This window comes from Malaclemys terrapin, chromosome 8 (assembly GCF_027887155.1).
Source record: "Malaclemys terrapin pileata isolate rMalTer1 chromosome 8, rMalTer1.hap1, whole genome shotgun sequence".
Classification (NCBI taxonomy): domain Eukaryota; kingdom Metazoa; phylum Chordata; order Testudines; family Emydidae; genus Malaclemys; species Malaclemys terrapin.
Window position 1 is genome coordinate 38,302,830 of NC_071512.1, and position 23,876 is coordinate 38,326,705.

At 44.0% G+C, this 23,876-nt stretch overlaps 1 protein-coding gene across 1 annotated transcript in view; it reads left to right on the plus strand.

Moving 5' to 3' along the window:
• The window catches only part of LOC128841919 (protocadherin gamma-B5-like), a 226,322-nt gene that overhangs the window by 78,765 nt on the left and 123,681 nt on the right, over positions 1 to 23,876 (plus strand). The gene's annotated exons all lie outside the window — the stretch shown is intronic.

Below are 23,876 nucleotides of genomic sequence, written 5' to 3' on the forward strand. Positions count from 1 at the left end.
AAGAAAAGCTCCATGTAAGCTCGAAAGCTTGTCTCTCTCGCCAACAGAAGTTGGTCCAATAAAAGAGAAGATTCTAACATTTATTGCATTTTTTATTAAAATAGTAATATATGTTTCCATAACACATTGTTTAAAGCAATCAAAGAAAGGCTAACTCAAATATGTTTGTATAGTGGGCACGTGATTATACTTACATTATTTGACGGTCTCCTTTGTCTTTGCATCACTTTTTGAATACATTGGCTCACTAGGACTCAGTTCACTTTTCCATTCATGTTTAGTTTTTGGAATGTTTGGAAAACTATTAAAGTGTTCTTTAACGCGGTTCTACGAGAGAAAAGCGCCTGATTTTTCACTATAGCTCAACTCAAGAGAAATGTTCTTAGTACTTTTTAGAAACAACCTGTGTACTCTGAGTGGGCAGATTACTTTCGAAGGAAAGATAACCTAAAAGTGACAATAAGAGCTAACCACGAAAATAGTTTCGCTCGGGAGTTTAGATTTATATTTTGATCCCGCAATCATTCGGTTTAAAAACCATTGCTTTCTGTCAAACACTTTAGAACTGTGCTTAGCTGAATCTTACCCATAGTAGTGTTTGCAGAGGATGTGGTTATTACATGGAAATTGTTGTTCTTGTACATATTCATTACACACACAGACACCAAGACGTACACCCACACATACACGCATATATATATGTAAACAAAGGCTAAAAATTTCAAGAATTTTAAGTTTTACACTATCAGTGAATAGACACAAACACACATACACACATATATTCAAAAAGCATTTAGATTTTACATTTATACTTATGTTAAGAAACACTATTGTTTATATTTCACGGCAATGCTTTTACTTTACTACATGTTTTGCATTTCCATGCAAATTAGAAGAAAAAAACACAAAACAGGCATGATTGTGTGAGTAGAGCTGCACCGGCGCCTTAATAAGATCGCTGCTATTGCAGTTCTCCCGTTGAGACTCGGAGTGCCGCTGTTGGCCAATGCGGAGCCAGGGCTGGAGCCGGAGATCCATCCGAGCCTCCTGCAGTGTGATTGCTCCGTCACACAGCGCGGATCGCAGAGGAAACAGCAGAGAGACCTTCGCAGGCCGGCTGAGAAAAGGGAACGGACGTTAGAACACACAATACGGGAACGTTTATCCCTCTGCCGCGGATTCCTTTGCCCTGATGGGATTTGTAAACATCTGATGTAACCAAAACAAACAAGGAAAGGAGAGAGTAAATCTGGCACAGACCGGGATGGAAATCAGGCGCCGAGAGCCGAGCCGGGCAGTCACACGGCAGGTACTGTTGTTTCCCTTCTTACTGTCTTTGTTCTGCCGAGCGGTCTCGGAGCACTTTCGTTATTCCCTAACTGAGGAAATGGCCAAAGGTTCCCTTGTGGGGAATCTCGCCAAGGATTTGGGATTAAATACCAGAGAACTGCAGCAGCGGAAGCTCAGTGTCAGTTCGGAAAAGCAATACTTCAGTGTGAATGGGGAAAATGGCAACCTGTATGTGAATGGCAGGATAGACCGGGAGGCGATATGCGGGGAGACACCCCTTTGTGTCCTGACACTCGAAACGGTGGTGGAAAATCCTTTGAATGTTTTCCATGTGAATGTAGCAATCCAGGACATTAATGATAACGCCCCGCGGTTCAAGACAAACACCATTGACTTAGACGTTATTGAATCAGCATTGCCTGGTGCGCGGTTTCCACTAGAATCTGCGCAAGATCCAGACTTTGGGGTCAACTCAGTGCAGAATTACCAACTCAGCAAGAACCCGCATTTTACCCTGGTTGTGAAGGAGAGCCCGGATGGAAATAAGTACCCAGAATTAGTGCTGGAAAAATCTCTGGATCGCGAAAAGCAAAACTCTCATCACTTGATCCTGTCGGCCGTGGATGGGGGAGATCCAGTCAGATCCGGGACTGCTCAGATTAGGGTTAATGTCACTGACGCCAATGACAATCCCCCCGTATTTACCGAGGAGATCTACAGAGTCAGCCTGAGGGAAAACCTACCACGGGGCTCCTTGGTGCTTCAGGTGAAAGCCACGGATCAGGATGAAGGGGTACATGCCCAAATCACATACTCATTCAGCAACATACCAGATAATGCGCGTTCATTATTTTATTTAGATCCTGAGAAAGGAAGAATTACAAATACACGGATTCTAGATTTTGAAGACACACATAAATACACGTTGGGCGTAGAAGCCAGGGACGGGGGTGGCCAGTCCGCTCACTCAAAAGTTCAAATAACAATACTTGACGAAAACGACAATACCCCGGAAGTGACGTTTACATCTGTGTCCAGCCCGGTAGCTGAAGACTCAGTATCCGGCACAGTGATAGCTTTGATCAAAGTTCGTGACCAAGATACGGGAGAAAACGGAGAAGTCACGTGTCACATTCAACACAAATTGCCTTTTAAACTAGCGGTTTCGTCAAACAGTTACTACAAGCTCCTCACATACAGCACCCTGGACAGGGAGAGTACCCCGGAGTACAATATCACAATCACAGCCACAGATAAAGGCTCTCCCCCTCTCTCCACCCAGAAAACCATCCTGTTGCAGATTTCGGATATCAATGACAACGCCCCTGTCTTTGAGAAACCTTCCTACACCGCCTATGTGCCAGAGAACAATCCCTCGGGGGGCTCTATTTTCAGTGTAAAAGCCTCAGACCGGGATCTGGACCGGAACGCCCGAATCACTTACTCCATCCTGAGCAGCAATCTCCAGGAGCTGCCTCTCTCCTCCTACATCTCCATTAACTCCCAGACCGGAGCTATCTATGCGCAGCGCTCCTTCGACTATGAGCAATTCCGGGAGTTTGAAGTGCAAGTGAAGGCCCAAGACGGCGGGTCCCGGCCTCTCAGCAGCAATGTCACCGTCAGGGTGTTTATTCTGGATCGGAATGATAACGCCCCTCGCATCCTGTACCCTTCCCTGGGAGCCGATGGCTCCGCCTTGTTCGAGATGGTCCCTCGCTCGGCCGAGGCAGGTTATCTGGTGACTAAGGTGGTGGCGGTGGATGCTGACTCAGGACACAATGCCTGGCTCTCCTACCATCTGCTCCAGGCCACGGAACCGACGCTCTTCAGCATGGGGCTGCACAGCGGGGAGATCCGGACAACCCACGCCTTTGCGGAGAGAGATGCTGTGAAGCACAGGCTGGTCACCCTGGTGAAGGATAACGGGCAGCCGCCTCTCTCCGCCACAGTGACTCTCAACCTGGTGTTTGCTGAGAACCTCCAAGAGGCTCTTCCGGAAATGAGCGACCAATCGGGTGACTCGGCACCTCAGTCTGATTTACAGTTCTACTTGGTGTTGGCTTTAGCTTTGATCTCATTTTTGTTCCTCCTGACGGTTACACTCGTCATTGTGATGAAATTGCGAAGGTCAGGAAATCCCAAATTACTTCAGTGTTTTGGTCCTGACCCTTATTCAAATACCGGCCGCAGGTTCCCACCAAGCTATGAAGATGGGACTTTGCCTTACACCTACCAGCTGTGTTTGTCCTCAGATTTAACGAGGAATAAATGTACCTTCCTGAAACCCAATGCCCAAATGGCAGAGAATATTCTGTGCAGTGACAGCTCTGGGATGCCATTTATTGGCAATGGATGTAGCAGTTTACAGGCTGAGACGGAGACTACTGGGGAGGTGAGCTTCTTTCTTCATGCGTAATCTGATATTTTTACATCGTAGGCAATCATTGTGAAATACTGCCTTAATGTTCTTAGGTGTATCTCGCTTTTATCTCGATAGTGGATGAGGTATCACATATATAAGTGAATTTGTTTTCAGAACAAAAATTCCTGCATGGCAGAGAAATATTATCTCCGTTTATAGATGACGAAATGAGACACAAGGGTATGTAACATTTGGACAGAGGATTGTATGTAACAGAGGAATTCTGCATTTGAATCTAAGATAAAACTCTATCTTCCCAATTCCCTATCCACTTCCTTAATTGCACGTCCATTCTTACTTTCGAAATCAGAGCCTCGTTTCTCTCATTACAAAAGGTCTAACTGAAATAAGTACATTATGTAGAAATATTTATGCATCTCAGATATGATGTATTTCTTCCAAAGAAGACAAAAATATTAAAGTAATCTAATTTTAATATGTAAATTTTCTTTAATGCTCTTCTATATGCTTTTTGAGCACCTCTTCTTTACGATCTTAGGTGGCTGTTATAATCACAAATATTTAAATATTTTGACCGACTTTTCATATTTTTCTTGAGACTTTTATAGCATGATATTGGGATATGGTGTCATATAAGGGTGTTATTGGCATAATTGTTTGTGATTTTATTTCCTATCAGTGGTAGAGCAATGCCGTAATTATGCAGGGCACCTGAAACGTGATGATAAAAAAAACTCACAAAATGTCATAATGTATTCTGTATATGCCACACAATTTGTATAGTGGAAATATTTTACAAATAGTTCACAGATTTTAAAATGTTGTAGAGTATTTTTCTGTTTTTATCTGCTCTTGTCAAGCCAAGTTTTCTTGGCTACCGAGAATCCAAATATTCACAGATCATAGGAGCCACAACAATCCTTAAAATGCATACACATGATATGTTCTGGAGTTGGCCCTCTTTGCACTTTCCAGAGCTAGGAGCAAATACTGAATCCAATGGACATGTTAAACACTGATTTTTCAATAGCGTAGATATACTAATAGCCCTCCAGAATCTCGATATATCGATCCTTAGAATTGTCACTGAAGCATGATTAAATATTGACTATCATGGCTCTGGGGTTAGTTTAAATATTTCAGCTGGGGAGGAGCATACTCCACAACTGAGGGGAAGAAGGAAACATTTCCCTGGAATGCTTATATTTCAGAATGTCGCATTTTTGAAGGACTCCGCGGTTTGGAAATCCTAGAAGTTAGAACATAAGAACATAGGTTGTCCTCAAAGGCACGCAGTAGTGCTCAAAGTGCAGCTGAAGTGGTCAAAGATGCATGCCAAATTGAAGAAACGTGATCTTATTCATCTCTTGGCTCCGTAATTTATCAAATGGATATTACTACCACATATGTGATATGTATCTGTGTATATGTCTATGTTGCTCTGTGTATATATATACACACGTGTTCGTTTCATATTTTGACTTCATGCATTATTGGCATATATGTTCTTCTTGTGGTAGCATTATCAAGGAAAATTAGACTAGATATTAGGAAACTGAACTTGAAAACTACCAGGCTGGGAAATACACAGAGTACGAATTGTTTTATAGTACCCATTTGACAAAGCCCACCCATAGATAACACTTAAAATTTCATTTCACCCATTGATTTGGTAATTCATGTTATGAATTAAATGACGAATCTGACCAAGTCAAAATATCTGAAATGTGAACAAAATTTGACTTAATGCTGCAGAGATATATATAAAATCTAAGGTTATTAAACGAAGATATTGATATATAACAATTGCACAGTATGTGAGTGAAAGTCTAAAAAAATCACTTATATTTAAAAGCTACATATATACATAATAACTCAAGGGGAAAATGGAGATATGTCTAATTCATATGGAGTCAGATTAAAATTACAAAAATATTATCAGTAAGTCTTTTAAGGAATAAAAGATTCGTCACTGACAACAGTTTTGTGGATTTCCTGTGCATATATCAGACTCATATTTGCCTAATAAAAAGAACGCAGCATATTTTAAAAAATAAGTGTCAAATATAAATACAAATCTACAAATTCCAGCGCAGAGCTTCTGCAGTAATTGGTTGAGACTCTGAGCGCCGCTGTTTACCAATCAGGGAGAGAGACGCGAAGAGAGATCCAGTCAGCCCAGCACCGCTGTTAGACAGCACAGAGCACAGAGATCAGACTCTCGCTCACCGGGTTTCTCTGGACTAAGCATTAATGGACGATACCGGCTGAAATAGGCTTATTGTTTAACACCCGATATTTTCGGAAACATTTGGCAGACATTCCCTGACGAATCGGCGGCATTTCCACATTAACATGGGAACTGCAGATGCACAAAGGCTCCGGGACTGCAAAGGACGAGCCCTGTTCTGCATGATACTGGTTACCGTTTGGGAGGCAGTTTCTGGGCAGATTCGCTATTTTATTCCGGAGGTAATGGAGAGAGGGTCTTTTGTGGGAAATATCGCAAAGGATCTGGCGCTGGATGTACAGCAACTCTCAGACCGCGGAGTCCGTATTGTTTCCGGAGGTAAGACTCAGTACTTTGCTTTAGATTTCAAGAGCGGCCATTTATACATCACGGAGAGAATAGACAGAGAGCAGATATGTGGTCGAGTGCAGAAGTGTTTGTTAAACTGTGAAGTTATAGTGGAGGATAAAATGAAACTTTTTCCGGTCGAAGTTGAAATCACAGATATTAATGATAATGCTCCCAGCTTCCAGTCAGAAGAATTTCAGTTAAAAATCAGTGAAACAACAGCGCCAGGATCACGGTTTTCTGTGCGTCAGGCAGAGGATCCAGATATGGGACTAAATTCCATCCAGAGCTACCAACTCAGCAGTAACAGGCATTTCTTACTGGATGTAGAAACGCGATCTGATGGAATAAAATACGCTGAACTGGTGCTGGAAAAGTCTCTAGACCGGGAAGAACAAGCCATTCACAATCTAATCCTCACAGCCACAGACGGGGGAGATCCAGTCAGATCCGGCACTGCGCAAATCCGCGTTATTGTTCTCGATTCTAATGACAATGCCCCGGTTTTTAGCCAGCCTGTCTACAAAGTGAGCGTTTGGGAAAATGTGCCTAAAGGTTCCACAGTTGTTACCGTAAAAGCCACTGACCTGGATGAAGGAGTCAACAAAGAGGTGAAATACTCTTTCCAAAAAATCACAGACAAAGCTCCCCAAATGTTCCACTTGGACCCGAAAACGGGTGAAATAACAGTCGTGGGGAAACTGGACTTTGAGGAAGCTGCATTGTATGAAACTGAGGTGCAAGCGCATGACGTGGGAGGTCTTTTCGACAAATCGAAAATTATAATCGTTGTTAGCGATGTGAATGACAACGCTCCGGAAATCTCTCTCAGGTCTTTCATCAGCTCGATCCCCGAGGACTCTCCCCCCGGGACTGTGATCGCCCTTTTAAATGTGCAAGATGCAGACTCAGGAGAGAACGGGGAGGTCACGTGCTCCGTACCCGGCAACCTCTCCTTCCAGCTGAAGAAACCCTTCGATAATTATTACAGTCTGGTGACTGACCGAGCCCTGGACAGGGAACAGGTGGCAGCATACAACATCACAGTGACCGCCACGGACAATGGGACTCCTCCTCTTTCTACAACCACCACGATCCCACTCCGGATTTTAGACACGAACGACAATGCCCCCTTCTTCGATAAAATATTCTACACCGCCTACGTCACGGAGAATAACCCGAGAGGAGCCTCCGTTTTCTCCCTGAAGGCCAATGACCCCGACGAAGGGGAGAACGCTAGAGTCACTTACTCTGTTACCGAGGGTCAGATACAGGAAGCTCCGCTGTCCTCCTACATCTCCATTAACTCCGAGACTGGAGCTCTCTACGCTCTGCGCTCCTTCGATTACGAACAGTTCCGGGAGATTCGGTTCCAAGTGCAGGCTCAGGATGGGGGTTCCTCACCTCTCAGCAGTAATGTCTCCGTCACTCTCTTTATCCTGGATCAGAATGACAACAGCCCGCACATCTTACACCCCTCCTTTCCCACCGATGGCTCCACGGGAGTGGAGTTGGCCCCTCGCTCCTCCGAGCCGGGTTACCTTGTCACTAAGGTGGTGGCGGTGGATGCAGACTCCGGGCAGAACGCCTGGCTCTCCTACCAGCTGCTGAAGGCTACAGAGCCGGGGCTGTTCTCTGTAGAACTCCACAGCGGCGAGATCAGGACAGCGCGCTACTTTGTAGACAAAGATGCGCTCAAGCAAAGTCTGGTGGTTTTAGTGAAGGACAACGGGCAGCCCCCTCTCTCTGCCACGGTCATTGTCACAGTGCTGGTGGCTGACAGCGTCCCCGAAATCCTCTCCGATTTAAGCAGCCTCTCAGCGCCTGCAGATCCCCAGTCCAGCCTCACCTGGTATTTGGTGATCGCTGTGGCTTCCGTTTCCTGCTTGTTCTTTATCTTTATCATAGTGTTACTGGCCCTGAGGCTCCGCCGGTGGAGAAACTCGCAGCTGTTTGACTCCTCGAGTGTGACTTTCAGTGGAGTTCCGGTCTCGCAGTTTGTGGGGCTCGATGGAGTCAGAGCTTTTCTTCACTCCTACTCACATGAGGTTACTCTAACCACGGACTCCAGAAAGAGCCAATTCAACTTTCCCAAATCAAACTATTCAAATACTCTGACTAGTCAGCAGACTTCCGAGATAAAGAATCCTATTCTAATGACTGAAGAGTTATACATTAATAACGGGGAAGAGACCTCTGTTCAGGTGAGCAGATATTTTGGCGCTTTCTTATTTGTGTTTAGATATAAGGACTTTTGAATATATAGCAATATTCTAAATGTACAGGAGGGGTGTTATATTCAGCATAATGCACATGTAATTCATTTGGAAGTGTTTTGGAAACCATTGTAACTCCCGGAGCATTTGGTCAGACCTTATAAATTTTGTTTTGTGTCACAGAAAAGACATATCTTAATTCACTTTACTGATGAAATAATAATTCATTTAAAACCTGGCACTATCTTTATCTATTATAACGGATACTTTTCATTGCCTGAAATAATATAAAGGTATTCAGGCATAATTAAAAAAAAAAAAGATTGGCAGAGAATATGAACGGTGTTTTAAAGCAGAGTGAATAGGTATCTGCTTGGCTGTCAATGTTATTTTAATTTACAAATCAGCTTACTTGAATTCCAATTCGATGTTATTGCAAACTATATGCCCTCAAAATCCATGAGGAAATTAAGGTTATGTTATTCTGAGAGGTATTGGTGACTGCAGCCATCATAAACCTCTTTGAGACTGGGTGTGAATACACTTTTAAAGTAACGTAGCTGTCAGTATAAGTTAATGGGAAGCCCCTCACCTAAAACAAAAAGGGGTTGTGAACCCACCCGGAAGTTTGGAGTGAGTGGGAGGAGGGCTGTTGCTGAGTAATGTTTGTGTGGTGGGGTGGAGGAGAGGCATAACGCACAGACACTAAACTGAGAGAACTTTTGAGTCTGGTGTTGGCTAAAGAGTCTTGGGTCTATAAACTTAGAAACTGATCCTTTTTTTCTTCGGTCCTCCTGTCTTTGGAGAAGAAGGTCTTTGTACATTCACTGTAAATAAATAAGTCTGCATCAAAGAAAATACCAGACTCCATCAACTTCTGCTTCCAGCTGAAACCTCCCCAGGGCCCAGAAATTTGACGAGCAGCTGGAGTGAAAAGGGAGCAACAGTTATAAATAGTTATTTAGGATGAAGATACTATTTGAACATTTTTCCATGTCTTGTAATAATAATATTCTTGTGTCCTAGTTTGGGGCCCTGAGAAGTTGCCATATATGTGTGGCAGATTATACTAATGCTTTTAAACATAGCTAGTATTAGAAGAAATATTCTAACATTTCTTAGTCACGTTTATCTAGGAAGAGATATGTTTTTCAACACCACATGGATTAAGAATAATTTTAAAATGTCTAACTGAAATTTCCACGGTGAGTGGACCGATTATAGATAACTTATCAGTCAGTGGTGTACGGATATTTGACAGTATTATTTTATCTTTGCATCGTAGGGCAATTTTTAATATACGGATTTACTAGGACTGATTTTACCTTTCCAGAGATGCTTCAAATCTGGAACACTTCAGGGTATGTTTGGAAACCTTTTACTGTGCTTTTTAGTGCAGTCTGTTTCTGTAGGAGAATTCTGCCTAGTGTGTATTTATAGTACAATTTGAGAATGGAAACTTTCCTTTGTTGCTTTAGAAACACTCTGTGTATTGTGACAGGTTTCAGAGTAACAGCCGTGTTAGTCTGTATCCGCAAAAAGAAGAACAGGAGTACTTGTGGCACCGCTCTAATAAATTTGTTAGTCTCTAAGGTGCCACAAGTACTCCTGTTCTTCTTTCTGTGTATTGTGAGTGGACCAAATAGTTTGAAGGAAAAAGAGAAGCTAAAACGGGCAATAAGACTCTAAAGCTAACTCAGAAAATGGCTTAGTTCAGAAGTTTACTTTGAGGGTTAGAGCCCGCTGCTACTCATGTGCGCTCATGTCATTCACGTATTAAAAATGCTGACTCTGTCAAACAGTATTGGCTGTGTCTCACTCACGGGTATTAGTGATTGTGGTAGATGTGATTCTTTAAATAGAACTTGTTGTGAATGTTGGAAAGTTCTCCTACCTCTTCATATTCAGATATACAAATATAAATATACTGAAAGAATCACTGTCACCACATACACACAAACGATACAGAAAACTCAATAATGTCCGAGGTTTGCACTATCCTTGAATGGTTACACACAAACATACGTACACAGTATTTATAGTCGAGACTTTTACATCTCATCTGTGATTCATTTGTTTACAATTAAGAGAAATCGTTTTACAAAACTGTACACTTAGAATACATTTTGAACAGAAAAAAAAAATCTCCCACGAGAGTCCTAGTGCTGCTTCGTCGCCCATAATAAAATCACTGCTATTGCAGTTCTCGGGCTGAGACTCGGAGTGCCGCTGTTGGCCAATGCGGAGCCAGGGCTGGAGCCAGAGATCCATCCGAGCCTCCTGCAGTGTGATTGCTCCGTCACACAGCGCAGATCGCAGAGGAAACAACAGAGAGACCTTCACAGTCCGGCTGAGAAAAAGGAACCGCCACAGAGCGCTCTGTACAGCTAAGAAGACAATCAGGACTCTATTTGCACTACTTGATCGTACATTTCTTCAACCCGAAGGGATTAATGAAAACAAAGAAGACAGCAAGAATAGTGCAGATCTGACAGGGACCGGGATGGAAATCAGACGCCGAGAGCCGGGCCGGGCAGTCACACTGCAGGTACTGTTATTTCCTTTCTTATTGTCTTTGTTCTGCCGGGCGGTCTCGGAGCAGATTCGTTATTCGATTCCTGAGGAAATGGCCAAAGGTTCCCTTGTGGGGAATCTCGCCAAGGATTTGGGACTGAGTGTGAGAGAACTGCCCAACCGGAAGCTCCGTGTTGTCTCTGCAGCTAAAAAGCAATACTTCAGCGTGAATGGAGAAAATGGCAACGTCTATGTGAATGACAGGATAGACCGGGAAGAGATATGCGGGACATCTCAACTCTGCCTCATAAATTTCGAAACTGTGCTGGAAAATCCCTTGAATGTTTTCCATATAAATGTCGCGATCCAGGACATTAACGATAATGCCCCGCTTTTCCTGAAAGATAATATCGAACTAGAGATTATTGAATCTACTTTACCAGGTGCCCGTTTTCTCCTGGGAAATGCTGAAGATACTGACGTTGGGATGAACTCTCTGCAGAGTTATCAGTTGAGCCCCAATCAGGATTTCATCCTGGAAGTCAAAGAGAGCCAGGATGGAAATAAGTATACAGATTTAGTGCTGCAGAAACCCCTGGATCGGGAGAGCCAGCGCAGCCTTCACTTGATCCTCACGGCTGTGGATGGGGGAGAGCCGCAGAGAACTGGGACCGCCCAGATATGGATTAATGTCACCGACGCCAATGACAACCCCCCCATCTTCACACAGGAGCTCTACAAAGTCAGCCTGAGGGAAAATGCACCGACGGGCTCCTTAGTGCTTCAGGTTAAAGCCACCGACAACGATGAAGGTTCAAATGCTCAGATCAGCTACGTCTTCAGCAATATTCCAGAAAAAGCCCGTCAGAAATTCAGTCTGGACCCAGAAACCGGGAAAATTACAGTGAAGGACCCTTTGGACTTGGAAGAGTCACGTGATTATCGCATGGCAGTAGAAGCAAAGGATGGAGGCGGACTAGTGACACACTGCAAAGTGGAAATCGAGGTTCTTGACGAGAACGACAATGCACCCGAAATGACACTAACATCCATGTCCAATCCAGTCCCAGAAGACTCACTGCCCGGGACAGTGATAGCTCTGATCAATGTTAACGATCAAGATTCTGAAGATAATGGAAAGATCTCCTGCCATTTGCAGGATGATTTGCCGTTTAAGATAATATCGTCCTCCAATAATTATTACAAAATTGTCACAGACAGCACCCTGGACAGGGAAAGGACCCCGGTGTACAATATCACAATCACAGCCATAGACAAAGGCTCTCCCCCGCTCTCCACCCAGAAAGCCATCCTGTTGCAGATCTCGGATATCAATGACAACGCCCCTGTCTTTGAGAAACCTTCCTACAGCGCCTATGTGCCAGAGAACAATCCCTCGGGGGCCTCTATTTTTAGTGTAGAAGCCTCAGACCGGGATCTGGACCGGAACGCCCGAGTCACTTACTCCATCCTGAGCAGCAACCTCCAGGAGCTGCCTCTCTCCTCCTACATCTCCATTAACTCCCAGAACGGAGCTATCTATGCCCAGCGCTCCTTCGACTACGAGCAATTCCGGGAGTTTGAAGTGCAAGTGAAGGCCCAAGACGGCGGGTCCCCGCCTCTCAGCAGCAATGTCACCGTCAGGGTGTTTATTCTGGATCAGAATGATAACGCCCCTCGCATCCTGTACCCTTCCCTGGGAGCCGATGGCTCCGCCTTGTTCGAGATGGTCCCTCACTCGGCCGAGGCAGGTTATCTGGTGACTAAGGTGGTGGCGGTGGATGGTGACTCAGGACACAATGCCTGGCTCTCCTACCATCTGCTCCAGGCCACGGAACCGACGCTCTTCAGCATGGGGCTGCACAGCGGGGAGATCCGGACAACCCGCGCCTTTGCGGAGAGAGATGCTGTGAAGCACAGGCTGGTCACCCTGGTGAAGGATAACGGGCAGCCGCCTCTCTCCGCCACAGTGACTCTCAACCTGGTGTTTGCTGAGAATTTCCAAGAGGCTCTTCCGGAAATGAGCGACCAATCGGGTGACTCGGCATCGCAGTCTGATTTACAGTTTTACTTGGTGCTGGCTTTAGCCTTGATCTCATTTTTATTCCTCCTGACCGTTACACTCGTCATTGTGGTGAAATTGCGAAGTTCAAGGAAACCTAAATTACTTCAGTGTTTTGGTCCTGACTCTTATTCAGAGGCTAGCCATAGGTTCGCACTGAACTATGATGATGGAACTTTACCTTATTCATATCAGCTGTGTTTATCCTCGGATTGCAAGAAGAATCCTAATGTCCAGATAGCAGAGAATATTCTGTGCAGTGACAGCTCTGGGATGCTATTTCTGGCCAATGGAAGTAGCATCTTACATGCTGAGAAGGAGACTGCTGGGGAGGTAAGCTTCCAATTTCATATTCATCTTTGTTTGCAGATTTTTAAATTATATGTTTACCTCTTCAAGGAGTGTAGGAGGTCATTGTGAAACTGAACGTGAGTAATTTTTTTGGCTATTATGTGGTACACATCACTGGAATCTCTGAAACATGAATTAATCATAGAATAATGAAAATATAAAAATGGCAAGGACCTCCCAGCCCTCTCTACCGTGTCAGGACCAAGGAAACCTATACCATCTGTGACAGGTGTCAAGCTGTTCTGCAATGAATCAAGAGCCTGGACAGACTGTTAGGAAACAGGGCACAATCCCCTCTCATTCCCCCCCCCCTTTTGGCTGTGAATTCTATATATAGTTTTCACCAACCAGTTATCAAGTTTGAACACGTTAACAGCATTAACATGGCGTCACAAGCAGTCCCCTTGGATACTCCAATCTGTCTCACCACCAAGGTAAGCTTGCCATTGTGATAGATGGTCCCTTCCACCAATGATCACAGCAATATTCAGGTTACTCTCGGTCCCAAAGGATCAGTCACTTACCCTAGGTCCATTGCACTTTAGGTCTCACATCAAAGAGGCTAGTAGCCAAATCTATACTAAAGTATCTAAGCATTTATTAACTACGAAAAGATGAAAACAGCTAAATATACACTCTCAAATGAGTTACAGTCTTAAGTTTCAAAAGGTAGTAGAAGCTTCTCTAATAAGCAAGTTCTATGTGTTCCTTGGGGCTAACACTGGCTAAGCACTTGGGAACTTTTGCTTATGTTTAGTAATCCTTGCCCCTTAGAGTTTAAGTAGCATAAATGTACAGTCCCTCCTTGTTAGGGCTTCTGATTCCTTCCTCCCTTCTGCTTTAAGTTGCAAACTCAGCTGTTGGAAGGAATTCATTTGAAGGTTTCCTATTCATGGGGGATGGGGGAAGAGTAATAAACAGAATCTTTTGTCCTCTGATGTTCCACAATAGTTGTTCTGGTGTTGATGGGGCTTCTTTGCCAGGCAGGACATAACATCTTTTGTTGGAGGCTAGTATTTAACAGGAGTTAATGTTTCTCTCCTGTCTGGTGACTTACAGAGACTTATAATATAAATGCTTAAATATTACCTTGCAATGTGGGATACAGATTTTGTAAGTGAGATTAATGCATGCAGAAACTTACAAGCATTCGATAAATTCTAAACACTAATCACATTTTTATCATTCTGATTCCTGTTTTAATAATACTAACACTCAGGTGAGCTATACTGATTCCAGCTACCTGTTTGTCAATATTCAAATGAGATATGGGGATCTTGGCATAAGTTGGCACCTAGTTTGCCAGCATCACAACAGGTGTTTGTCCAACCTGTTCTTAAAAACCTCCAATGATGGGGATTCCACAACCTTCCTTGGAAGCCTAGTCAAGTGTTTTGCTGCCCTTATAGTTAGAAAGTTCTCCTAGTCTAACCTAAATCTTCCTTGCTGCAGATTAAGCCAATTACTGTACTTCTTGTCCTGCCTTCAGTGGATACGGAGAACAACTAAACACCATTGTCTTTATAACAGCCCTTAACATATTTGAAGACTGTTATCAGGTCCCCTTTCAGTCTTCTTTTCACAAGACTAAATATGCCCAGTTTGTTTAACCTTTCTGCATAGGTCAGGTTTTCTGAACATTTGATCATTTTTGTTGCTCTCCTCTGGACTCTCTCCAGTTTGTCCACATTTTTCCTAAAATGTGGTGTCCAGAATTGGACACAGTACTGCGGCTGAAACCTCAACAGTGCTGAATACAGGGGGACAATTGTCTCCCATGTCTTACATATTACAGTCCTGTTAATACACACCAGAATGTTATTAGCCTTTTTCATAACTGCATCACATTGTTGACTCATATTCAGTTTGTGATCTGCTATAACCCCATGATCCTTTTCAGCAGTACTACCATCTAGCCAGTTATTATTCCCCATTTTGTAGCTGTGTGTTTGATGTTTTCCTTCCTAGGTACTTTACACTTGTCTTTACTGAATTTCATCTTGTTGAATTCAGACCAATTCTCCAGTTTGTAGAGGTCATTTTGAATTATAATCCTTTATTCCAAAGAGCTTGCAAGCCCTCCCATCTTGGTGTCATCTGCAAATTTTATAAGTGTACTCTCCACTCCATTATCAAAGTCATTAATGAAAATATTGAATAATATTGAACCCAGGACTGACCACTGCAGGACCCCAATAAATACATCCTCCCAGTTTGTGAATGAACCATTAATAACTACTCTTTGAGTAAGGTCTTTCAACCAGTTGTGAATCCATTTTATACAAATTTCATCTAGATGGCATTTCCCTATTGTGCTTATGAGAATGTAATGTGGGACTGTGTCAAAAACCTTACTAAAATCAATATATATCACATCTATCACTTCCGCCCATTCCCCAAGGCCAGTAACCCTGTCAAAGAAGGCAAATAGGTTGGTTAGCATATTTTGTTCTTGACAAATCCATGCTGGCTATTCTTTATAATCCTGTTGTCCTCTAGAACCTTACAAACTGATTGTTTAATAATTAGTTTCAGTATCTATCCTGGTATTGAAATTAGGCTGACAGGTTTATAATTCTGCAGGTTATTCTTGTTCCTCTTTTAAAAAACAGGTATTATGTTTGCCCTTTTTTAGTCCTCTGGGACCTCATCTATCCCCTAGGAGTTCGCAAATTGCTAACAGTTCTGAGATTGCGTCACCTAGTTTCTTAAGTACTGTAAGATGAATTTTGTCAGGCCCTACCAACTTATTTAAACATTCTTTCACCTGTTCTTTCCCTATTTTGGCTTGTGTGCCTGCAGTGACTCAAGAGAGTAAGTACCAAACTCAGGACAGACTATTAGGAACCAAAGCACAAACCCCAAATTGGCTGTGAGTTCTATACTTAGATTTCACTAAACAAATATCAAGTGTAAATACCTCAGGCACTATGACAGCTTTAACATGGAGTCACAGATAGTCCCCTTATGTACTAGTCTGTCTCACCACCAACATGAGCTTACCTTTTTGATAGCTAGTCCCTGACATCAAGAATTACAGCAATATTCAGGTTACTCCCTGTCCCAAAGGACCAGTCGTTTACCCCAGGTCAATTGCACTGTAGATATCACACCAAAGACAATTGGCTTCTATTCAATTCTATAATAAACTATATAAAGATTTATTAAATAAGAAAAGAAAATCCAAGATTTATTTAAAAGGTTAAAGCAGGTAATCATAGAAACACAAATGAGATACAATCTTTATTTTTAAAAACTAATGGAAGCTTCCATAATAAGCAAGCAGTATATGTTCTTGAGGGTAACCCAAGCATAGCAGCTGGGGATCTCTTGCTTATGCCTAGAAACATTTTGCACCCAGAGTTCAAGCAGCATAGAGATAAAGTTCCTTTTATCCCCCTCCTGGCATGTACTCTCAGCTGCAAGCACTGCTGGTGGTTGGGTGAGATGGAATACACTGCTATATTCACACTCTACACATTATTCTAATAATCTCTGTACAATGGAAGCCTTGTAAGGTTTCATATGAAAACTCAAAATTTGCTGGTCAGTAATATACTGGTAAAATATGTGTGGCAACATTGTATGTGACGTTATAAAATTCCCCTGTATGATGTTATGAACACATGTTCTACAGCCCTGCCCAAGCAGAAATCAGGTCTGTCCTAAACAAAAGAAGGAATGTGTGCTTGCCTTAATTTGCATTTAAGCAGTAAACAGAGTCACCGAGCAGTGAGGGAAAACAAAGGAAGTTCAAACAGGTAAAAAAAAACCACCATGGAATATCCTTCCATATCAACTCTTTGTCTCCTGGGTCTCAGCTGGAAATATTTTTCAAGGGGGGGACTGAAACTATAAAAAGAAGGGACAGACATCCCAAGGGATCCCTCTTTCTCTCCCTGCCCACATCATTTTCAGCACCTGAGAAGACAAGGAAACAGCCATTGGACTCTGGGGGAGGGGTCCTGACCTTGGTCAATAATCTGCTGGAGCATGTGGTGAAAAAGTGTGCTTTGCAACTAAGATAGTTTCTTAAATAGATACTAGTAAGCATGTTATCTCTGTTTTTCTTGTAACCATTTCTGACTTTTATGCTGCAATACTTGTTCTCACTTAAAATCTATCTTTTTGTAGTTAATATATTTGTTTTACTGTTTTATCTAATCTAATGTGTTGAAATAGAAGTCTCTGGGTAACTCCCTTTAAGATAATAAGATTGCATACTATTTCCTTAAAGGAATTATGGACTTAATATGTTCGTACTGGTGGGAGTCTGCTATAGACCACCAGACCAGGGGGATGAGGTGGATGAGGTTTTCTTCAAGCAACTAACAGAAGTTACTAGATTACATGCCCTGGTTCTCATGGGGGACTTCAATCACGCCGATATCTTCTGGGAAAGCAATATAGCAGTGCACAGACAATCCAGGAAGTTTTTGGAAAGTGTAGGGGACAATTTCCTGGTGCAAGTGCTGAAGGAACCAACTAGGGGCAGAGCTCTTCTTGACCTGCTGCTCACAAACAGGGAAGAATTAGTAGGGGAAGCAAAAGTGGACGGGAACCTGGGAGGCAGTGACCATGAGATGGTCAAGTTCAGGATCCTGACATAAGGAAGAAAGGAGAGCAGCAGAATACGGACCCTGCACTTCAGAAAAGCAGACTTTGTCTCCCTCAAGGAACTGATGGGCAGGATCCCCTGGGAGAATAACATGAGGGGGAAAGGAGTCCAGGAGAGCTGGCTGTATTTTAAAGAATCCTTATTGAGGTTGCAGGAACAAATCATTCCAATGTGTAGAAAGAATAGTAAATATGGCAGGTGACCAGCTTGGCTTAACAGTGAAATCCTTGCTGATCTTAAACACAAAAAAGAAGCTTACAAGAAGTGGAAGATTGGACAAATGACCAGGGAAGAGTATAAAAATATTGTTCAGGCATGCAGGAGTGAAATCAGGAAGGGGAAATCACATTTGGAGTTGCAGCTAGCAAGAGATGTTAAGAGTAACAAGAAGGGTTTCTTCAGGTATGTTAGCAACAAGAAGAAGGTCAGGGAAAGTGTGGGCCCCTTATTGAATGGGGGTGACAACCTAGTGACAGAGGATGTGGAAAAAGCTAGTGTACTCAATGCTTTTTTTGCCTCTGTCTTCATGAACAAGGTCAGCACCCAAACTGCTGACCTGGGCAGCACAGTACGGGGAGCAGGTGACTAGTCCTCTGTGGAGAAAGAAGTGGTTCAGGACTATTTAGAAAAGCTGGATGAGCACAAGTCCATGGGGCTGGATGCGCTGCATCCAAGGGTGCTAAAGGAGTTTGCAGATGTGATTGCAGAGCCATTGGCTCTGAAAACTCTTTGAAAACTCGTGGCAATCGAGGAAGGTCCCGGATGACTGGGAAAATGCTAATGTAGTGCCCATCTTTTAAAAAGGGAAGAAGGAGGATCCGGGAAACTACAGGTCAGTCAACCTCACCTGTCCCTGGAAAAATCATGGAGCAGGTCCTCAAGGAATCCATTCTGAAGCACTTAGAGAAGAGGAAGGTGATCAGGAACAGTCAGCATGGATATACCAAGGGCAAGTCATGCCTGACTAACCTAATTGCCTTCTATGATGAGCCATAACTGGCTCTGTGGATGAGGGGAAAGCAGTGGACATGTTATTTCTTGACTTTAGCACAGCTTTTGATACTGTCTCCCACAGTATCCTTGCCGACAAGTTAAAGAAGTATGGGCTGGATGAATGGACTGTAAGGTGGATAGAAAGCTAGCTAGATTGTCAGGCTCAATGGGTAGTGATCAATGGCTCTATGTCTAGTTGGCAGCTGGTATCAAGCGGAGTGCCCCAGGTGTCGGTCCTGGGGCCAGTTTTGATCAACATCTTTATTAATGATCTGGATGATGGGATGGATTGTACTCTCAGCAAGTTCGCAGATGACACTTATCTGGGGGGAGAGGTAGATATGCTGGAGGGTAGGGATAGAATCCAGAGTGACCTAGACAAATTGGAGGATTGAGCCAAAAGAAATCTGATGAGGTTCAACAAGGACAATGCAGAGTCCTGCACTTAGGATGGAAGAATCCCATGCACTGCTACAGACTAGGGACCGAGTGGCTAGGCAGCAGTTCTGCAGAAAAGGACCTAGGGATTACAGTGGACGAGTAGTTGGATATGAGTCAACAGTGTGCCCTTGTTGCCAAGAAGGCTAACTGCTTTTGGGGCTTTATAAGTAGGAGCATTGCCAGCAGATCGAGGGACATGATCATTCCCCTCTATTCGACATTGGTGACGCCTCATCTGGAGTACCATGCCCAGTTTTGGGCCCCACACTACAAGAAGGATGTGGAAAAATTGGAAAGAGTCCAGCGGAGGGCAACAAAAATTATTAGGGGGTTGTAGCACATGACTTATGAGGAGAGGCTGAGGGAACTGGGATTGCTTAGTCTGCAGAAGAGAAGAATGAGGCGGGATTTGATAGCTGCTTTCAACTACCTGAAAGGGGGTTCCAAAGAGGATGGATCTAGACCAGTGGTCGCCAACACGGTGCCCGCAGGTGCCATAGCGGCTGCCAGGGCATTTATGTGCACCCACTTAGTGCCCAGCAGGAGAGAGAAACCATGGCCCCGCGCCGGCCAGGGACAGAGAACTCTGGGGCTGCAGGCTGCGGGCGCCAGTGTTCTCTGTCCCTGGCAGGCACGGGGCTGCGGCTTCTCTCCAGCTTCTCCGGGGCTGCAGGCTGCGGGCGTTGGTGCTCTCTGTCCCCGGCAGCCACGGCCCCATGCCTGCTGGGGACAGAGAACTCTGGGGCTGCAGGCTGCGGGCGCCGGTGTTCTCTGTCCCTGGCAGGCGCGGGGTCTGCCTAGTGCCCAGCAGGGGAGAGAAGCAAGGGCCCCGCACCTGCTGGGGACAGAGTACTCCGGGGCTGCAGACTGCGGGCGCCGGTGTTCTCTGTCCTCGCGGCTTCTCTCAGGCTTCTCTCTACACTGCCCAGAACTGCTGCCAAACAAACAAACAAACAAACAAACAAACACCGCTCCGCCTCTGCAGAATGGACTGAATGTTTATGATATTTATTTTGTAAAAACTCCTTAATTTTTCTTACAGGTAGATAAAAAAGAGGAAATTCACATGGTAAGGTGAAAGAGTAATTGCCGAATAATTTAATTAATACCTTTTACATGAAAAATTGCCTTTTTTATCTTATGGATTCATATATTATGTAATATTAAATATGATGTTTTTCGTATTATTTAATGTACAAATACAAAATAAGCCTTGAAAAATTGTTGGTGCCCGCCACACTCTTCTGAAAACATGAATGTGCTGCTGGCCACAAAAAGGTTGGGGACCACTGATCTAGACTGTTCTCACTGGTACCAGATGACAGAACAAGGAGTAATGGTCTCAAGTTGCAGTGTGTGTGTGTGTGTGTGTGTGTGTGTGCGCGCGGGGGGGAGTTAGGTTGCATATTAGGAAAAACTTTTTCACTAGGAGGGTGGTGAAGCACTGGAATGCGTTACCTAGGGAGGTGGTGGAATGTCCTTCCTTAGAGGTTTTTAAGGTCAGGCTTGACAAAACCCTGGCTGGGATGATTTAGTTGGGGATTGGTCCTGCTTTGAGCAGGGGGTTGGAATAGATGACCTCCTGAGGTCCCTTCCATCCCTGATATTCTGTGATTCTATGTTTCTATGAAAGGGCTAGGCAGCATAAGACATGAAGATCTGGGACAGTATAGCCAAGGCTGGTAAGAGCCAGGGTGTACTTGGCAGGGTGCAGTTACACAGAGACCATCAGGGTGTGGCTTGAAAGCTGTTTGTGAGTGGCCCAGGTGGGAGCTACTATGGCAAGGCACTGTAAGGCACCTACAGTTGCAGGGAAGGGGTTACACAGCCCCCCACCAGTCTGAATTGTGCCCCAGTATGCAGGGGCGGCTCTAGCTTTTTTGCTGCCCCAAGCACGGCAGGCAGGCTGCCTTTGGCGGCCTGCCTGCGGGAGATCCCCGGTCCCGCGGATTCGGCGGCATGCCTGTGGGAGGTCTGCCGGTCCCGCGGCTTTGGCATACCCGCCGCTGAATTGCCGCCGAATCCGCGGGACCGGTGGATCTCCCTCAGGCATGCCGCTGAAGGCTGCCTGACTGCCGCCCTCGCAGGGACCGGCAGGGCGCCCCCCGCGGCTTGCCGCCCCAGGCACGCGCTTGGAGCACTGGTGCCTGGAGCCACCACTGCCAATATGTGACAGAGGGGTCTGCTTACATGACTCATCTTCATAGGAAGAAGGACAGAACAACAAAAGTCTTTTGTCCTCTTGTTGATGAAATATAGGGAAATTCCAGCTGCAAGGATCCACAGTAGTCTATCTGGTACTGATGGATCTTTCCTTCTGGGAAGGGCATAACACCTTCTTTTGAATATCAGCCCTTCAAACTAGATGATGTCTCTCTCCTGTGTGGTGATTTACACAGTCACAGAGACTCACACTACAGCTGCTCAAAGATTACCTTACAATATGTGTTACAGATGTTATAAATTAGATTAATGCATGCAGTAACTCAAAAGCATTCAATAAAGTCTAAAGATGTTCTTGTAATTCTAATATCTGTTTTAACAATACTAACACATAGGTGACCCAGATTGATTTTAGGTATGTATTGTTCAGTGTTTAATTGAGACCTGGGGACCTTAGCATGAGCTGGCACCTGGTCTATCAGCATCATATCTTCTCTCTCGTTAATATTCATTGTATTAATTATCTGGTCACTGTAACGGATTCGATCACAGAGACCCCCTTGGGACTGTCACCTGGTGTGATGAGACTACCCCTGAGCCCATTTTCCCTGCCAGCTTGGGACTCCAGAACCCTGTCTTGTCAAGCCAGACACACCAGTCTGCTCCAACACAGACCCAGGGTCTGAACCACTCACCCCAAAGCTGCAGACTTAACTGAAAACAGCTTAAGAAGTGTTTCTGTCTCTAGCACCCAGACATCCAGCTCCCAATGGGATCCAAATCCCAAATAAATCCGTTTTACTCTGTATAAAGCTTATACAGGGTAAATTCATAAATTGTCCACCTTCTATAAAACTGATAGAAAGATATGCACAGCTGTTTGCTCCCCCAGGTATTAATTACTTACTCTGGGTTAAATAATTAGCAAAAGTGATTTTATTAAGTATAAAAAGTAGCATTTAGGTGGTTCCAAATAATAACATACAGAACAAAGTAAGTTACCAAGCAAAATAAAGCAAAACATGCAAGTCTAAGCCTAATACATTAAGAAACTGATTACAGATGAAATCTCACCCCCAGAGATGTTCCAATAAGCTTCTTTCACAGACTGGACTCCTTCCTAGTCTGGGCCCAATCCTTTCCCTAGTACAGTTCTTGTTAGCTCCAGCTCAGGTAGTAACTAGGGGATTTCTCATGACTGGAACCCCCTTTGTTCTGTTCCACCCCCTTAAATAGCTTTGGCACAAGGTGGGAATCTTTTGTCTCTCTGGGCCCCCCCTCCCTCCTTCTAAATGGAAAAACACCAGGTTTAAGATGGATTCCAGTACCAGGTGACATGGTCACACGTCCTGTGAGACCCCAAGCCTTCATTCTTCCTGGCCTGACTCACAGGAAGCCTTGCAAGTAAACAGAGCCATTTACAATTGTCAAGGCTGTATCCCCACTTTGAACTTTAGGGTACAAATGTAGGGGCCTGCATGAAAACTTCTAAGCTTAACTACCAGCTTAGCTCTGGTCCGCTGCCACCATTTCCCAATTGGATTCCCTCCCTGGGAAGCCTTGAGAAACCTTTCACCAATTCCCTGGTGAATACAGATCCAAACCCCTTGGATCTTAAAACAAGGAGAAATTAACCATTCCCCCTCCTTCCTCCCACCAACTCCGGGTGAATACAGATCCAACCCCCTTGGATCTAAAACAAGGAAAAATCAATCAGGTTCTTAAAAAGAAGGTTTTTAATTAAAGAAAAAGGTAAAAATCATCTCTGTAAAATCAGTATGGAAATTAACCTTACAGGGTAATCAAACTTAAAGAGCTCAGAGGACTCCCCTCTAGTCTTGGGTTCAAAGTACAGCAAACAAAGATAAACACTCTAGTAAAAGGTACATTTACAAGTTGAGAAAACAAAGTATCTTGTCCCCTTTTTGGTCATTTGGGTCAGATGCCAGCCAAGTTACCTGAGCTTCTTAACCCTTTACAGGGAAAAGGATTTTGGAGTCTCTGGCCAGGGAGGGATTTTATAGTACTGTACACAGGACAGCTGTTACCCTTCCCTTTATAGTTATGACAACAATCAGTTGTCCTAGTTGATGGGAGCCATTAAGATTCCAAACCACCATTAATGGCCCACACTTTGCATAATTACAATAGACCTCAGAGTTATATTTCAGATTTATAGGTTCAGATACAAGAATGATACATTTATACAAATAGAATGACCATACTCAGTATGTTGTAATGATACCTTACAAGAGACCTTTTGCATG